Here is a 14764-nt window from a genome sequence, read left to right as displayed (position 1 = left end):
TATATATTTTTTATATAATAATACACAATAATTTCTAAAATCTGTAATTTAAAAAATACAAATGAATAAAAAAAAGTATTTCATTTTATAAAATGTAAGAAGATTACATTATTAGTAATAAAATATTTAAATTTATACGTTTATAACACATAAAATGAAACTAATGAAAAAGAATATAACAAAATTGGCTTATACATTAAACTCAATAGAACTATAAATTTATAGTTATACTTTTAAATTTATTTTCACTGTTTTCGTTTACCTCATTTTGGTTAAGGTTTCTTATTAGTTTTAAATTTTAAAAATATATTTTTTTTATTTTTATATATTAAATTAGTATCGATCTCGTGTAATATACGGTATATAAAACCGTAATAGATGATTTTAAAAAGTAAATACATTCAAATCAAATCATAATTGATATTGTAATATAATCTCCTTTAATTGCTTATATTTATTATTCATTATATGTATAATTTGAAATTTAAATAGTCTTATATTGAACTTGTCAATTTTAAATTAATGGACTATTTACTATTGGCAAATAATATTCATAAATAATTAATATGAGCCAAATTTTTATCTTTTAAATTTTCAAATTTCAAATTAATTATTAACTGACTTATACGTGTGCAATGTTAATATCATGTATAAGATAGTTTGTTTGGTGAATCGTAGGATATAATTATTCTTACCTATTAAAGGACAATATATGTGTAGTTTTTCATAATTTATTAATATTTTATTTTCTTATATGAAAAGTATTTTTCCATAATTTGTTATCATATTTTTTATTTGGTTAAGGAGATACATTTTTGTATTTTTTATACATACAATATTATTTATCATTGATTTAGTTTTTTTTTTTTTTGGCTGGAAAAAAATAGTACAATTATCATTAACAAATGAAATATTTTTAATAGTTAACCATAAATATACATATATATATATATATATATATATATATGTATGTATGTATCCTATCATAATCTTAATATCACCTTTTAAAAGTTACCTTAAATATATATCTATATGTAAAATTCTTTTAAGCGTTTTTTCCCCTGTGTTAACATATATACATATATATATTAAGCATTTTTTGAAAAATATTGAAAAAAATATATTGTTCACCTTAAATTTTTTATAAGAAGATCAATTTCATTATTAATTAGCATACATTAATCTTATTATTTTATAACTTTTTATTTATTATATATTCATATGTGAATATATTAGTATATGGAATTTTTATGGGAAATATCTTCAAGAATAAGAATATCTTTTATTATATATACATCTTTCATCTTATATTTTAAAAAATAAAATAAAAAATATCAATATCGTTATTAAGTACTGTAACAAAATCTTATTATTTTACAATAAAATAAATATAACAAAGCAATAAGTATATTAATGTATAAATTATATAAATAAAAAGATTAATTTCATTATTAATTGCCGTGTACAAAATCATATTATTTCACAATAAAATAAATATAACAAACCCATACAGGTATTAACATATAGATTTTAAAATATTTTTTAATATTTTTTTTATGCTAACTATAGATATATATATATATATATATATTCTTTATAAGTAATTAATTTTTCTATATTAAATCCTCGGAATATAATGTAATTATCTTTATTTATTATTATTATTATTATTTTTATTTACCCTATAAAAACTTTTTACCTTATAAGGTAATTTATTATTGTATAATAATATAAATATAAAAAAGCAACAAAGATATTAATATATAAATTATACAAATAAGGATATGAATCTAATTATCGAAATCTAGATATTAATAATATTAAAGTTCCATTTATTACATATCCATATATGTATTTGCGTATAGATTTTTTGAGTGAAATATTTTTAATAATAAAAAAGAAAAAACATGATTGTTACATGGATGAGTTTTTACAATATTATTTAATTATATTAATAGCCACAAATAATAAGGAGAATGGAAGATGAGTTTATTTTTTTAATTTTTTTTATGATTTTGGAGAGATATCAAAGTAGCCTTATGACAATATGTGGCAACTTTATTTTTTGACTATTTAGCTTTTAAATATTATATAGATTTTAATACTCGAAAGGCCTACGTTTCCAACGCCTTGAGGTATATGTCTTACCTTATAGAAGGTAAAACGGCCCAGTTTACTATTTAACATTTTAAAACATTACTCATAAATATCAAACTTTAATTAATCCCTAGACAACATATAAAGGCATATTTATTTTGTGTTTTATTTTTTCAAGTAAAATTATTTATTTTTTTTTTTTTTTTTTTTTTTTTGCAATTACTACTTTGTTCACTTTGATTATGAGGACTAGAGGAGTCGGCTAAGCTGATGAGCATGTGATAGATCAAAAAGCCTTAGTATAAATTATTCATTAGAGGCTAATTAAATATATATATAGAGAGAGATAGAGAGAGGGTTTACCATGGGGACCGACCGCATGCCTTAAGTGCGGACCAAAAATGTGATTAAAATTGGAGCCTTTTGATTTGCATATCTGGCATCAACGGCCCTGGACAAAAGTTGGTCTCACGTGAGAATTTTGGCCAAGGCTCCCATTTTCCGCTTGCAGCAGCTTGAAACACCTTTGCCAAAATTCCCAATTGCACCACGCTTGTGAACCCACCACCTCGCACCACCATTGCCACCCTTGCGACCCCCGCAACTCACTCCTCTTCTACTCTGGTTCCTCTTCTCCTCTTCTAGTTCCAGCCCAACAGTTCCAACCACCGTGAGTGCCTCTGTCCTCTGTTGGTGATTTTATAGTTTGTAATTTTTTTTTTCATTCTGGTTATATGTTTTGTATTTTTTATCATTCAATTACATGGAACCGATCATGTAGTCTTGCATCGTTGAGTACTGTCCAAATTGAAAATGCAAGTCACTTGAAATTTTCTGCTTCAATAATGTAAGTAAAAAAAAAACAAAATGAAAAAGAAAATCTAATTAAGGCCATCATATCCCATATATTATTTGTTTATCTATTTATTTATTAACATGTGTAAGAAAAAGTAGGATGTCATAGATGAAGAGATTGAGAAAATGAAAGGATTGAATCAAAGTTACAAGTGGGGAAGTTCCTCAACTCTAATCCCAGTGTATTAGGTGATAGGGAATGTGGAAATTTCTTACAACCTTCAACTTTCTACTCTAAAATTGCATGATTTTCATTTAAACTCCTCTATGTCTAAACACAATTTTCTTTTTCGGTTCACTATTTTCTTTATTTATTTAGAATCATCATCATCTTCGATCATATATATATGGGGACCAACCAAGTGTATGTGTGGGTGTGATTAGAATCATTAGATTCATATTTTATATGTAGGATTCGATATTAATTGAGCTACCCAGCTAACGATTTAAAAAAATATATATATATATATATATATATGTTCATTTTACTTGATGAAAGACAGACAAGGACATATGCATTTTGACAGTATGGAAAGAAAAAGAGAGAAAGAAAAATGCTTACAAAAAAAAGAACTTATAACAGATCAAAATATAGAATATATATATATATTTAGCAGCAGATCAAAACAGTATAACATATATAATTATTGGAGTAATTGAATATTAAATGAAGAGAGGCGAGCAAGTCAAAGAGGATAAAATTAAGTGGTTATGCTGCTGCCATATATCATAACACTTCCAGAATATAGACTTGACCTGTTTGAACAGAGAACGTCCTTAATATTTGCCTTCAATTTCTCTAACATACATTGCTTCTGAGAGGATCATTCCTGGGTATTTTATTTTATTCATGATATGTTTTCTGGTTAGCTTTTCAGATTCACTTGTCATAACATGACAACTTTTCTTGAATAATTAGTCACAGATGTGGTGGAGATATGGTGATTCATTTAGGTCCTTGCTTTTGAAGTTGGTAGAAAACACAGAGTTAGACTCAACCAAATATCTGCTGGTACGAACACAGAGTTAAAGTCAACACAATATCTGTCGGTACCTTGTCACCCCATCTACTAATGCATGTTGCAACGGAACTATCTGCATGTGATAATATTTTTGTCTTTTGTTTGACTCACGCTTCAGTTTTAAGCTACCTGGACTTTTAAATTTCTTTATTATAAGTACTGATATCATCTAACTACTAAACCATAGGAAGTTGGGAACTTTAAAAGAAAGAAAAAAAAAATATGATTGTAGTTTACAGTTTAATACTGATTCATTTAGTCAACTGAATATGCTGGACAAAACTAAAGTGCCATGTTTTGTTGTTTTAGGTCTTACATAAATGTTGTTGGTGGTTGCAGGAGTTATTTTGATGAGAAAACAAATTAATTTTTATATTTTATTAATATCTGATTGGTTTTTGAATTGGTGGTTGCAGTTTGAAGTGCTGTTGGAGTTTTGCCTTTGTCTCTCAAGTATATTGTAACTATCTATTGCTGCAATTATATTGTAAATGATATGGAATTTGTGGTAGTTAGGTTTGCTCCACTCAAGCTTTTAGTACAGATGATTATAACTTTTGGATATATGTCTCCATCTAATGGAACCTAAGGAGGAAGGAAGACAAAAATTTGGTGCCGTTAGGAAAGCTGGTTTTGCTATGTAGTAGTTCTCACGGTGTAGTGCTGCGTTGTTGCTGCTCGTGGACAAAAAAAAAAAAAAAAAAAAAAAACTATGGATTTTGTTAAATGTAGTGCCGAGATGCTTGCTTGTTAATGTGGGCTTTGTTTAATAGAAAAGTGTTTAATTGTTGACTTCCAACTTTGATGAGGCTCTTATTGGCTATTTTATCTTTCTGATATGGGTCACAGTCAACCAAAGTTATAGATGTACATTTCGTTTCTTACATTTGAAATATCCATTGCTTTAGTAAATTATCAGGTGTTATTTACAGGTATGCCAATAATGCATTTTTGTAGATTATCTACCAGTACACATCTTCTGGTTAAAAAACAAATAGAAAGACATAAAGAATACAAATGCAACACCAATTATTGGAACTTAACTTTCAGTAATTTATTCACAACACAAATATCTAAGTTACACTTTCAAAGTTAGTGAGTTACACTAATTTCAATCAAACCATTACGCAACATTGTCAACATTTTCTTTTATGGTAAATTTAAAGTGTGTTAATGGTACAATTCAACATTCATTTTCAGCATTCGCATTGTCACTAGTAAGCAAGCTAACAACTGCAATGTGAAAAATTCAATAATGTTCGACAAAATTCCAACACTCCTATCAGTACCACTATACTTGCTCCATTTGACAGCTCTTCATTCCCATCTTTTCTCATTGTGAAGCTGGTCCATCTTAAGTTGATATGAGAGAACCATCCCATCTGTAAAGAGAAATACAAAACACAGTTGATACTTTATCCAGTAATTGAATCATGATATAATTTTTGGTTCCTCATGATATATTGGAACATACAAAACATGATTCACTTAAATATTTCATGACTAAAAAAAAAAGGGATATCATTGCAAAATTTTGTTGCCTTCTCTAAGCAATCAATTAAAAATCATTCAAATGCACAAATGAACTACAGTTATGTAACCTTCCAATTTGAATTTCACCAAATTTTTTCATTATTCACATGAGGTTCTACCACTAACTAAAGTCTTTACAGTTTAAAAGAAGCCCAAGGGCAACCAAGCACACATGTTTCATCGGGCTTGAGGCAAAGTAAAAGAAATGTGCTAGAGTTGAAAATCTGGGGCACGGCTGGCCGGTGGCCAGTGGAAGCAGCCAAGTTTGAACATTCAACAAGTCTATTTATTGATAAATCATATCTGGATGTTGAGGGAACAAAAAGCTCTACTCAACATGAAAACCAAATTAAACCATTTTGACTCAAATATAGCAGAGAGTTCTAAGGAGAGAAAGAGAGAGAGAGAGAGAATAGACCTTATCAATATTCATAGGGAAACAAAAAAAAAAATAGTAAAAAAAATGTAAATATTTTCCTCCACTTTTTCTGGTAATTGATCTGAAACTATAACAAGCATTATAATTGAATCGATCTATCATTTTTCAGTCATTTATTGAATGATAAATGACTACAAGTGACGGAGATACACGATGGAACCCACTATACCCATTTATATTTACTACTTTTTGATTTACTATGTTTTTTTTAATACCTAGTATCAAAAAAATTTATTATTTTGAGGCGAAAGCCTATAAAAAAATCATGGTCATGAAGGTTATAGTAGCAAAAGCCATTGGAATTTTGTTTTATACATTGGAAGAATCCGTTTTGTTATTAATAAACTAGGAAAAGGGAAGAAAATAACTGAAAGAAAAGAAATCAATTAGTTATTCATCAAAGTTTCATTTATTCAATGACCAGAATTAAACGGGGATATATAGCTCGAAGACGTAGAACAAAAATTCGTTTATTTGCCTCAAGCTTTCGAGGGGCTCATTCAAGACTTACTTAGACTATTACTCAACAGAAAATAAGAGCTTTGGTTTCAGCTCATCGGGATAGAGATAGGCAAAAGAGAGATTTTCGGCGTTTGTGGATCACTCGGATAAATGCAGTAAGTCGAGACAATAATGTATACTATAGTTATAGTAGACTAATACACAATCTGTATAAAGGGGACGATTGGAAAAGGGAACGAAACACTCCATATAAGTGGGTGTGGATACCTTTCCCTTGCGAGGCCTTCCCATAAGGGAACGTAAAACCGTGCGGACTACGCCCAAAGCGGACAATATCGTGATTGGGCCTGGAAGCCCATTCCAGTGGGACTGGTAGGTAGGGATTGGAAGAGGATTCTCCCTAACCATTGCAAGGCTTTTTAAAACCTTGAGAGCTGGGTTGTAAGAGGATTCCCCAGACCCAAAGAGGGCAATATCGTATGCGGGTGGTCTGGGCTGTCACACTGAATTTCATTTATAAAGAACAAAAACAAAGGTAAGTAAAAGGAAAACGATGAAAATCTGGGGGAGGGCTGGTCGTGGCCGGTGGAAGTAACAAAGAAGTTGCAGATATTATCTGGGGTAGGACTGGCATGGGTGGGGCTGAACGGCTTTCCCGAGAGCTAGAGATCGATGGCTTGCAACATCACTGGAATGGAGAAGAGAAACAAAGCTACAAATGGGAGGAGAAGAGAAGGGAATTTGCGAATGGAAAATGGGAGATTTGGCTAAAATTCTCACGTGAGACCAACTTTGGTCCAGGGCCGTTAATGCCAAATGTGCAAATCAAAGGGCTCAAATTTTAATCACATTTTGGTCCGTACGTAAGACATGCGGTCGGTCCCCATGGTAGACCCTCTATATATATATATAGTCAAACCTACATCAAGATAAACTGATGTTTTTAACATTAGGTCTTCCTTTGTTAGCCCTTGGACAATATTAAAGACTAAGATTTAAAAGTCAAAAATGGTAAAATATGGATTTATTGGCATACTAAAAACCCAACTAAGAAAAGTTAATTTTATTGATCTCCAATAATTAATATATGTAATTTTAAATCTCAATTCTTGATACAATCTAAAGGTTAGAAAAGGAAATCCTAACATTAATCATGGTATTAAAAATTTGATTTGAGCCTAGTTGATATATATATATATATAGAGAGAGAGAGAGGGAGAATCTCTTTTATTTGAAATCCTGAACAAATTTTGTCTAGGACACTTGTAAATATAATGGTTTTTCTAAGAAAAGTTGTCTGTTGTACATATATTAATGACAATTTTTTGAAAAACCATCGCTTATACAGATGTTCCTAATAAATTCTTCCAGGATTTCCCACATGTAAGAAAAATTTTATATATATATAGGAAAATTTTATGATCATGATCGTCTGCATGTGGACCAGAGGCCAAGTTGACGCTATTTTAAAAAAAAAAATCCTAAAAAACATTGGCTTTTCTTGTATATGTGAGAGAAAAACTGACATTTTTTAGGATTTTTTTTTTAAAATAGCGTCGTCTTTTCTCTGGTCTATATGCGGACAGTCCAGACAGTAGAAGGACTATATATATATATATATATATATATACTTATATATATGCTGAGTTGAATTGTATTATTAGTTCTCCAAAACCTTAAATCATTGGGAGGTCAGTATTATTATTATCTTTTTATTTATTTTCTCTAACTCTCTTCTTCACATGTACGTCTGTCTCTTTTAGCTTACTTTGAGTTTTTATATGTGTTTTATGAATTTTTTGCATGAAGTTATTGAATGTTGAACCCATGACCACTTCGATTGCTGGCTTTAATACTGCAATATAATTGTGAGCTAAGAAAATGCTAGAAAACAAAGGACAGTAAATGAAAATTAAAGAAAAGCTATAAGAGTAAGTAAAGTTTCAAGAAGCTCTAAGAGTAAGTAAAGTTTCAACAAGCTTCTCTCATTCATTTCTCTGAATACCATTTTGGTTAACCGACTAAGCTGGCAAAATGAATATATAAGGGCAACTTTGAAGACACATGCTATTACAAATCTATTAAATGTTTGTGAAGCTAATTAACAGACTTTGCTAAGCTACCAAGAAAGACAACAGTAACTAAATCATTGGTTATCAATGAATGAATCTAAATTGACAAGCTAGAAGGTATATATGTAACACTCCAATCCGAAAAAATGCTCTGAATTTGATTTTTGACTAAGTTTGATCAAAGTCGATCGGGATTCACCGGTGGATCCCACGATTGACTTTTTACTGTGAGAGGAATTTCACATTAACCAAGGTATCATGGTGAAGTGCCTTCGACACGAGTTTGTAGACTGGTGCTATGCTAAAATTTGGACTAAAATTAGAAAGTTACGGTCAAAACAAGGTACAATCCAGACTAATTGGCGAGCTTGATTGACTTTTTATTTGTATAGATTTCGATTTTGACTTATGTATTATGTGATAGTACTCATCCATAAGAATCCGTAGACTGGGTACACACTTTATTTGGACCTGTGGTTAAAAAGTATGGGTCTGTAAAATTGTGCCTATCTTTTTTAGGACTGACTTTATCAGGTAGAGGGGTATTTAAAGTGTAACAGTCCAGTCCACCCGCATGTGATATTGTCCGTTTTGGGCCTCATTCGTACTGGTTTAAAATGCATCGTAGTGGTTAGGGGTCCCACCGCTTCATCTGCCAGTCCTACTAGCCTGAGCCTCCCAGGCCCAACCATGATACTATCTGCTTTGGAAACTAGGTGGTAAGCCCAATCCTACCCCTCATGGTTTTCTACGCGTCTCTAGGAGACGGTAACGCGTCATAGTTGTTAGGAGTCCCACCCCTTCACCTACCAGTCTCACTGGCCCGGGTCTCCCATGCACAACCATGATACTATCCGCTTTGGAAGCTAAGTGGTGAGCCCAATCCTACCCCACACAATTTTCTACGCATCTCTAAGAGACGTAACGCATCACAAGGCAAAGGTATCCACAGCCTTATAAGGCATGCTTCGTTCCCCTTTTCAATCGATGTGGGATCTCACAATCCACCCCCCTTGGGGTATAGCATCCTCATTGGCACACCGATCTGGGTATTGGCTCTGATACCAACTCTAACAGCCCAGTCCACCCACATGTGATATTGTCCGATTTAGGCCTTGCCGCACGGGTTTAAAACGTTTCATAGTGGTTAGGGGTCCCACCCCTTCACCTGTCAGTCCCATTGGCCCGGGCCTCCTAGGCTCAACCATGATACTGTTCGCTTTGGAAGCTAGGTGGTGAGTCCAATCTTACCCCTTACGGTTTTCTACGCGTCTCTAGGAAATGGTAACGTGTCATAGTGGTTAGGGGTCCCACCCCTTCACCTACCAGTCCCACTGGCTCGGGCCTCCTAGGCCCAACCATGATACTGTCCACTTTGGAAGCTAGGTGGTGAACCCAATCCTACCCCTCATAGTTTTCTATGCGTCTCTAAGAGATGGTAATGCGTCACAAGGGAAAGGTATCCACACCCTTATAAGGCATGCTTCGTTTCCCTTTCCAACTGATGTGCGATCTCACATAAAGGACCTTTGACAGATGCCAAGTCTCACCAATTGGAGAAAGGGCCATGTTTCACCATTATTTTTCCTTTTCTCTTTTTTTCTCTCTCCTCTCTCTCTCTCTCTCTCTCCCCGACAAGAAGTACTCCCTCTCTCTCTTCCCTCTCTCTCTCAGCTCTAATTGATTTGCCACAATGTCAATGATCATTGGCCACACACATCGACTGTGAGGGAAACCCACCTCACGGTGCTGCCGGTGACCAAAATTCCCTGCCAGTCGCTGTTTAACGAGCCCAAATTGTGTTGGCAAAGCCGGTGGTGATGAGTCCACTTTTTCTGATGATTTTGCCATTCTCCGATGGATCTAGCCCATTTTCATACCCTATCCCTCTATTTTATACCCTTTGATCTCAAATATGGCCCCCATTTATCCAGATTCCTAACCATTTAAAAGATACACTGAATTGAAATTCGGTCGAAGCTTTCAACCATTTTCTAGCCATCAACGGTGAAATTCGAGCATCGATGAGACTTAAAGCGAATCATGCAATAGAGCAAGGATGGATAAAAATTTTAGAGTCGGTGGTCCATTTTCAAAATATATTTTCAAGTAGATATAATTATTTATTTATGTTGTTTAAATATTCCAAAATATTTGTAAGTGTTTAAATTTCAAAACAAAATATTATTAAATTTTATTGTGCTAATCTATGCAAATTTAAATATATTGTTGTATAAGATTGATTTGATGGTTTGAAGAAATTGTTGCGTTAAATTTATTATTTAATTTATTGTTAAATTTACCATGCATGATAAAATAATCATATTATAAGTATTTCTTTTATGCCAAAAATAACATCGTATAATGTTATAGAGTCATAACCAATGCAATTCCTAATGCTTTTTAAATACTAAGATCCACAATTTCTCAACAAGCATGTTAGAATTTGGAAAATTTAAAAACTTGCAAAAAATCAAATAAAATGATAACTTATATATATATATATATATATATTCCTATATATAATTATATACTCATAATTTATCAAAATTTCTATAAAACTTCAAAATCAAGAAATTATAAATTTAACATGCTTAAAATATTTATGAGAAGAAAAATTCATCACCTCCAATCTCCGTCACGGCACCTAAAATTATAACAAAAACACTTTTTAGCCTTTTAAAAATTAAATGAGAGACAATCGTGCATACAAAGGTCATAAAATAACTTTATAACTCTCTAATCATCCAAATTGGTCTAAACCCCTAATACTCAATACCTAACATTGGGGTTTTCATCTAAAATCAATTTTATAAAATTAAACCTTCTATTGTCTGTTGTTGATATCTAATTACACAATCTCAACTTCTATATGATCCTAGGTTATCCAATTACCATCCAAATCAAGTATAATTCCTCTTAATCTCTTATCAAAAATTGGATATTTTCCATCTACTTGATAATTTTTGAAATTTATGTTTCAATAAGTTGTTATAGATTATTATCAACTTAAATATACCAAGATTAGTGAAAGAAAACATCCTTAGATAGTCCAATTTTGTTAAACCCAAAATACCCATGTACCTAAAATTGGATTTTTTAAAATCTTAACTAAATTATAAAATCTATTTATCAAAACAAAGCTTAAGAGATGTAGGATAAGAATATAATCTCAACAAATTCAACAATGGTTGAAATTGTTTGAAAATCGAAAACAAAATGTTGTTGAAATTTTATTTTATCATTGAAAAAGATAAAGATACTTTTTGAGTTTGCAGGATGCCAAAAATAAACTCATACGGTTAAAAACATGTGGAAATGTGCATTTTTCAATAGCAAAAGTGCTAGAATTTTTACGATTGAAAAATGGAATACATGAATTTTCTGATGGCTATGTGGTTAGATATTTGTTGGAAGATGTTTCTCGTCATGCAAGCTTTTCAATGCCACTAATGGCAAAGCAAACAACAATCTGTAAAGTAAGTTATGAAGTTTTTAAATTATGGATTTAGAAAGACACAACAATGATGACTGCTATTTTAAAGTGAGGTGAGGAAGAAGATGATTCAATTTAACTTAATTTTCGTACCCCATAATGACAAAAATTGCCACTAAATTTGTTTTGACCATAACTTTCAAACTGTAGATTTGATTTCAATATTTTACATATCCACGAACTTGTATTGTTGAATAAATTCCCTCTCTAAAATAAAATCAAACTTGATCCTATTTAAAAGTCAAATGTGTTCAAACTTGATTAACCTTGATTATGTTACAATATATCATAAATAAGGAAAAGAAAAATTTTGTTTTTTATTTATTTTCTTTGTATAGTAAATTACACAATATAAATAGGATGAAAAATCTATTTATCTAGATTTAGATAAAGAAATAAATATAAACTCTATAGTACAATAGTTTTTAAAAATTAATTAATTAGGATCCACATAAAAATAAAATAAAAGAATCCTAATTTGATTTGGAAATTAAAAAAATTTAAAATTAATTTTATAAAGGCAGCCAACTAGGGTAAAAATCCCAAAAATATATCTATATGATATATAAAAGAAGAACCATATGCGACACGTATCCACATATCCTTAATCCAAATTCCCTCCAAAAGTACCATTTTTAGTTTTTATTTTATTTTATTTATTATCAGTTATTATTTATTATATTTATTAATTTACCATATATAAATATAACCAAATATATATAAAATTAATTTTCGATATAACTTTCTATAACTATCAAACAATTGATATTACTATATATGGTAATAATTTTAAAATAAAATTAAAATAATTAAAATATTTCATTTTATCTTATTTACCAAATACATATTTTTATCCTTTTAAAATTATATATATTATTAGTATTATCATTATTATAATAATATTATATAATATAATATTTCCCTCTATTAAGTTGTGCCGGAATTATATATTACATCCCTTCTTAGAACTTCTTTGGTTAATTATAATAATGGAATCATGGCCTAATATATACTATAATGTATAGTAATATGCACTTTCACATTTAATATTTGATTTGATTTTATTTACCAAATAAGTTAAACATATTTAGCTATAAATATGTAAATGACACCTCCCAGTTATTCAAAATTTTGATATTCAATATTTTGTTAGTTTTTAGACTCTCATATTATGTTTTAGTTGTTCAAATTTATTTTATTTTTTTGTTTTTATGGATCCTAAACATGATCATGTTCATCATAAGCATGGATGTGAGCCATGCTATGGATTTTTGATTGAAATTTAAGATGCTGAATCAAGACATGATGATCAAAAAGAAAAAGATACTTCTGACGAAGAATCCTTGATTATTGATTCACCTTTGTCTATCAACTTTTTCAAGATGATGGAGAAGAAAAAAAATAAAAAAAAGAGGGCATGCAAGAAAGAGCAATACAATTGTTCTAGCAATCAAGTGGTGCCGGAATTCCCTGACTTTGAGATAACTTCATTAAATAAGAAGCAACTTAAGGAGATTAAGCATTTGTTCGAAATATTATAGTGTTTTTTTTTTCTTATTGAGAGTTTTTTATTGGGATTGAAATAAAAAAATATATATTTTTATTTTAGTTAGTATAAATTACAATACAATAGGCAGACAATATTCTTGTTTTGGTAGTTGGTTAATATAATTATCTCGGTATTCAATATTCTCTGGTTTATTTTTGTTGTTTTAACTTAATTTCCCTCTATTAAGTACCCTTAATTTTTTTAAGAAGAAAGTATTCGGATTAAGAACAAATAATTTTTTTATTTGTCTATAGACAACTCTCTGATCGTATCCAGTTGGTAAAATGTGTCCTGTGGATATTATGATATCACCCATTATATTTATCTTAATTACATGCTGAAATAGGGGATTATCCAATACCTTTTGCGATTTGATCATACTATATACGTTTCAACTTTCTGAAATTCTTTTTTTATTTTTTATTTTTGGAAACAACTCTCTCAAATTAAAGATTTCGGATTTAACTGATTGGATACTCGCTTACCAAAATAGGAGTAATCTCTAAATTCTAATTGTTACTATACTTATATTTTTTTTATTTTTATATCAATTATAAATTAAAATAATACATAAGCTAATAAATTTAATTTTTAGTTTTTATAAATTATCTGTACAGGTTCCAAACAAGATAAAAACAAAAAAATAAAATAAAATCTACACGAATAAATGAACAAAACTTCCAAAAATACATATTTAACATAAATCCTAAACCCTAAACATATATAAAATAAAAATTAATTATTTTTCAAAGAATTAATTAAATAGGTCAACATTTTTAATTTGAATTCAATAAATAATTTGATAATATACCATTGGAAGAATATTTGGTTTACCATATTATATAGATTAATCTTCCCTAATTTTAATAATAATATGTGTCATGTATGATATTAGGACGATATCTAATTTTGTCTAATTTTAATAAAGTGAAAGCAAATATCCTTGAATATATATGAAAATATAAACATAGAATCCTCCAAATATATAATAGTTACTTTTATTGGTTTTTTTTAATTTGTGTATTTTTCCTTATTAGGATTAGGGTTATAGTGAGTGTGATCCATGATTTTACTTATATATTGTTCACCGTTTCTTCCTTTTTAGAATACATGTATATAACAATTTATATATATATTGTTCACCATTATTTATATGTATATGTAACATAATATTCTTCTTTTTGTTTTCACCAGTATTTATATGTATATGTAACATAATATTCTTTTTTTTGTTTTTCT

The 14764-nt window shown here is 29.8% G+C and overlaps 1 long non-coding RNA gene across 1 annotated transcript; it reads left to right on the top strand.

The window, feature by feature from the left end:
• Positions 1 to 2559: 2559 nt before the first annotated feature.
• Positions 2560 to 4766, top strand: LOC132800384 (uncharacterized). The gene is made up of 2 exons (XR_009635459.1): positions 2560 to 2767; positions 3872 to 4766. It is a non-coding gene; the product is annotated as an uncharacterized LOC132800384 (long non-coding RNA).
• Positions 4767 to 14764: the final 9998 nt, after the last annotated feature.

Source organism: Ziziphus jujuba, chromosome 1 (assembly GCF_031755915.1).
Source record: "Ziziphus jujuba cultivar Dongzao chromosome 1, ASM3175591v1".
NCBI classification, from domain to species: Eukaryota; Viridiplantae; Streptophyta; class Magnoliopsida; order Rosales; family Rhamnaceae; genus Ziziphus; species Ziziphus jujuba.
Note: the sequence above shows the minus strand (reverse complement) of the source record. Positions and strands in the feature narration are given on the sequence as shown.